Genomic DNA, 5,100 nt, shown 5'->3' on the forward strand with positions numbered 1-5,100 from the left:
GAGAGAGAGAGAGAGAGAGAGAGAGAGAGAGAGAGAGAGTTTCCACATTTCCACTGCCCTTTTGTTGGAAAAATGCTTGCTAATTTCACCCCAAATAGCAAAGCTCTAGTTTCAAAATTGCGCCGCTTTATGCGGCACTTCCCCACCAGATGCACACTTCTTTGTGCTTACACCATCAAATCATTTTACAGTTTTAAGCAACTCTCTTTGATCACTCATTACCTCAAGGGATTAGAAGGCAGGTTCATGCAGCATGTGCTCATAATTTAACCCTGGTGAAATTTTGTAAGTGTGCTGTATATTTCATCCAAGACCAAACTGAGTTTTCTGAAGGAGATGCCCAGAGTTAATCTACTTTGAGGCCATGTACAATGCAAGCATCAAATCCTTTCCTTTTGTATTCTAACCCTCTTGAGGCAAAGGTCAACTCCCTATTAACCGTTGTGCATCTGCACACTGTTATACATGCAGCTTGTCTTTAAGAGAGTTCCTCTTCAAGGACTACATGTGTATACAATTTTGTAAATTTGCCCTGCCAGTTTGATTTACATTTGCAAACTGCACACACAGAAATCAATTAGTTTGTTGTAAAGTGTATTTTATACCTTTTTTTATAATTTTTATTCCTGTTTTAAATAAACTAAGCCAATGCGTATTACATTAACGATAATTAATTTCTCATCCGGGATTGAGAAACTCTGTGGGTTAGTTTAAAATCACTTTAAGCCAATGCGTATTACATTAACGATAATTAATTTCTCATCGGGGATTGAGAAACTCTGTGGGTTAAAAGTGATTTTGTGATTGAACCAGGTTTTGCTTAATTAAAGAAAACTTTTTTTTTAAAAAAAGAGCCCTTGCAGAGTAATATTATAGGACAGAATTTCTAGCATTTCTGTGTAACACTTAAACGCCTGATCATTCAATAATTAGGGCACGTCTTTCCCATATAACATTTTTAAGGTTCGGGGGCAGCAATTATTCAATAAGAAGTACTGAGAGATATCAGTGTTCATTCAATATTTTGGGGGTAGGACCACTTTAATCTATTCAAATTATTTATTAGCCTGACCCAAATTATAACAAGAGTGGATAAAGAATGGAGCTGGAAAAAGCACAGCAGGTCAAGCAGCATTGGAGAAGGAATGGATTTGACGTTTCAGGTTGGAACTGTTCATCAGGACTAATGAAAGATTCCAACTGGAAACACTGACTCCCCTTCTTCTCTGATGCTGCTTGGCCTGCTATACTTTTTCCTAGCTCCACTCTTTATCCGCTCTGACTCTCCAACTCACTACCTCCAAATTATAACAAGGGATGTTCAAAATTTTCTTCAATTCCAAATGCAAAATACAGCAGACAAGAAAAAAAATACAGAAAATACTCAACAGATCAAGCAATATTTCTGCCTGCCTGACCTGTTTTCAGCATTTAGATTAGAGTAGTGCTGGGAAAGCATAGCAGGTTAGGCAGCATCCGAGGAGCAGAAAAATCAACACTTCGGGCAAAAGCCCTTCATCAGGAATGAAAGTGCTTTTGCCTGAAACGTCAATTTTCCTGCTCTTCGGATGCTGCCTGACCTGCTGTGTTTTTCCAGCATTACTCTAATCTAGACTCTGATCTCCAGTCCTCACTTTCACCCTGTTTTCAGCATTTTCTGTTTCAATGTCTTTTTGCAAATTCACGACTTCTATGACTGAATTTCCACTGCCAACAAACTATAAGAGTTAAATTGGCTTCATATAGCCACCTATAGTAGTTTTGTATTACAAGGCAATGGACACAATTCAAAGTTACACTGTGCACCATTCCTGCACCAATGTGCACTCAAAGCTACTTTGCATAAATACAAAAGTAGTTTTGTCAATACATCTGATGTGAATTAGATCACTGTACATATAATACAAAACGAACCAGTAGTTTGCATAACTGCACACTGCAACTGTAACCATCATTCAGTAGTTGGTATTGTAGGTTGTTGTGTTTAAAGTTACACATTATTAATACTCTTTATATTAGTTGATCTAAATGGGGTTTTATTAACTAAATTACTTGTTGTATTTATATTTTTGAATACAATTAAGCAGCAGTTGAGAGTAAAAAATGCATATGCAGACCAGTTTCCTGCCCAAATTTACTATATTGTCACAAACCCATGCATTATATTTTGGGAGTAGGTGCCAACAGCTGTTGAGCATACTCTACAGCAAGAGACCTACTCGAACACTCAACCACAACTACACCTATTCAAAACATATAAACAATGTCTATTTTCAAAATAGTTAATAAGTTTCCATTACAACTAAGTATGTGTAAATAGCCCATGGTTCGGCCTTACAAACTCTCCAGTTTACAGAGTTATAGAACTTTTAAACTTGTTTAAACCTTTAGAGATTTTTCTAATCGACCTTTTACGCAGACCTCCAGATCGGAGGGACATTATTACAACAACTCCTCCATTTAAAGCTTTGCTGCTCATTCAGCAAGATTTAACTGAGGGACTAAAACGTCCTTCAAATATGGGACAAAATATGAATGCATTAATGTCAACTGCTGGCTGTGAAATTTGAAAAATGTTAGTAATAACATTTACCATGAAAAATGCTCTGACATTTAAAACAAAAAAGAGAGACTTTGTACCGTTAGGAAAATATAAAATGTCTTCGATGCTGTTTAACAAACTTCCTCTTTTTAAAAAAAAACAAAGCAGCCATTTTATATTTTACATTTTTTTCAAGCTCACCAAGACTGGAACAAATCCCCTTCTCAATTTATTACCACCCCAATAATTCCCAGCGATTCCTCGCTGCTAACACTCACCTGGGAGATCGGGGCAGGTGAGATCCAGACAACCTGCCGGTCTCTCTTTATTTGCCCCTTTTTAGACCCAGAGCAAATGGTGAGAATCGGCGACACTTAAAACCGCTTTATCGCCGACAGCAGCTTCAAACTGATTAAATACAAAACTGAAACCGAGCCTTTTATTGGGGCTAAAAATATACCTCACAGCATCAACCCACTAAAACCCAGGCGTGACATGTGCCTGTAACAAAGTGAGGTGTATTTCAAGGTATCAGCAACTTCTCTGAAGATTTCCCTGACTTTTTTTATTAAACAAACACATGTTTATTGCAATAACTTTCGTGTTTGTGTTCCAGTTGCTTACAGTTTAATATTAATTGTTGTTGAAGTGAATTTCCGATGCATTTGCACCCTCTGTTGGGCGTCAGCAGCATTGTAAATGATCTCTCCAATCAGTGCTTAGAGAAAGTGAGGACTGCAGATGCTGGAGATCAGAGTTAAACAGTGTGGTGCTGGGAATGCACAGCAGGTCAGGCAGCGTTGGAGGAGCAGGAGAATCGACATTTCGAGCATAAGCCCTTCATCAGGAGTGGGGGGTGGCCCAAGGGAGCTGAGAGATAAATGGGAGGGAGAGATAAATGGGAGGGGGGAAGGAAGCTGCTAATGCAGTAGGTAGGTGAAGTTGGGGTGAAGGTGATAGCTTGGAGAGGAGGGTGAAGCTGCTTTTAACAGACGTCTCAAGAAAGAAGTTGTATTTGTATCACATCTTCCCCAATCTCAGGATGTTCCAAAGTGCTTTACATACAAAAAATTACTTTCGAAATACAGCCTTTGGAAGAATCACTGCAATATCCTACAACAGCAGGGCGGCACGGTGGCACAGTGGTTAGCACTGCTGCCTCACAGCGCCAGAGACCCGGGTTCAGTTCCCGCATCAGGCGACTGACTGTGTGGAGTTTGCACGTTCTCCTCGTGTCTGCGTGGGTTTCCTCCGGGTGCTCCGGTTTCCTCCCACAGTCCAAAGATGTGCAGGTCAGGTGAATTGGCCATGCTAAATTGCCTGTAGTGTTAGGTCAGGGGTAAATGGAGGGGTATGGGTGGGTTGCGCTTCGGCGGGTCGGTGTGGACTTGTTGGGCCGAAGGGCCTGTTTCCACACTGTAAAGTAATCTAATCTAATCTAATCTAAACAGAAACAAAGTAGCCAATGAGCAAAAACAGAAACAGAAATTGCAGGAAGAGACTAAGCATGTCTGGCAGCATCTGTGGAGAGAGAAACAGAGTTAATGTTTCTGGTCCAGTGACCCATCAGATCTGATTTCTTCCAGTTTTTTATTTCTGCTCTTGTTTCTGATTTTTCCAGCATCCACAGTTCTTTCAGTTTTTAGTCAATGAACAATTTGTTTTTGGTGTTTAATAAATATTGTCCAGGATAACTTGATAACATTTCATCTTATTAGTAATTGTGCCCTGGAGCTTTTACCTTCACTAAAACAATTTGACATGTTTTTTAAATCTGTTTCTGGAACTTGAACACTAGCAGCATTGATTACCCATCCCTAAGTGCATGGAAAAGAGGCAGTCTTTTGAAACATGCAAGGTTCTAAAAAAATTGACAGGGTAAACCATGAAGAGTTTGTCCCTTTTTGCTGAGAAGCTAGAGCTTGTGGAGTGGGGGGTAGTCAGAGTCATAGAATCCTTCAGTATGGAAACAGGCCATTTGGCCCAATAAGTCCACACCAAACCTCTGAAGAATAACCCACCCAGACCCATTCCCCTATCCTATCACTCTGCGTTTCCCTGACTAATGCACCTAAGCTATGCATCCCTGAACACAATGGACAATTTAGTTTTGACCAATACCTGCACATCTTTGAATTGTGGGAAGAAACCAGAGCACCAATAGGAAGCCTACGCAGACACGGGGAGAATGTGCAGACTCCACCCAGACAGTCACCCAAGGCTGGAATCAAACCCAAGTCCCTGGCACTGTGAGGTAGCAGTGCTAACAACTGAGCCACTATGCCAGCCTCCCAGAAGGTGTGAGTATTTAGGACTGAGCTGAGTAAACATTTCTTCACAGAAAGGGTTGTGAATGGAACATTATTAAAGCTGAGGCAAACACATTTTTGCTCTCTTAGGGAATTGAGGGCTACGTGGAGTAGATGAGAAAGTGGAGTTGAAGTCGAAGATCGTCTCTGGTGGCACTGAATAATGGAACAGTCTCTTGGGGTCATGTGACCTACTCTTACACCTACTCCTGTCTGCGCCTTGTCAATGGTGAGGAGTCATAAGGCAAG

At 40.5% G+C, this 5,100-nt stretch overlaps 1 protein-coding gene across 1 annotated transcript in view; it reads right to left on the reverse strand.

Moving 5' to 3' along the window:
• map3k14a (mitogen-activated protein kinase kinase kinase 14a) overlaps positions 1-2,962 on the reverse strand; it is a 59,423-nt gene extending 56,461 nt beyond the window's left edge. The window contains exon 1 of the mRNA XM_043675296.1: positions 2,821-2,962. The gene's annotated coding sequence lies outside the window, so the exon portion shown is untranslated. The remainder of the gene's footprint in view (positions 1-2,820) is intronic.
• Between the last annotated feature and the right edge of the window lie 2,138 nt (positions 2,963-5,100).

This window comes from Chiloscyllium plagiosum, chromosome 33 (assembly GCF_004010195.1).
Source record: "Chiloscyllium plagiosum isolate BGI_BamShark_2017 chromosome 33, ASM401019v2, whole genome shotgun sequence".
NCBI lineage: Eukaryota > Metazoa > Chordata > Chondrichthyes > Orectolobiformes > Hemiscylliidae > Chiloscyllium > Chiloscyllium plagiosum.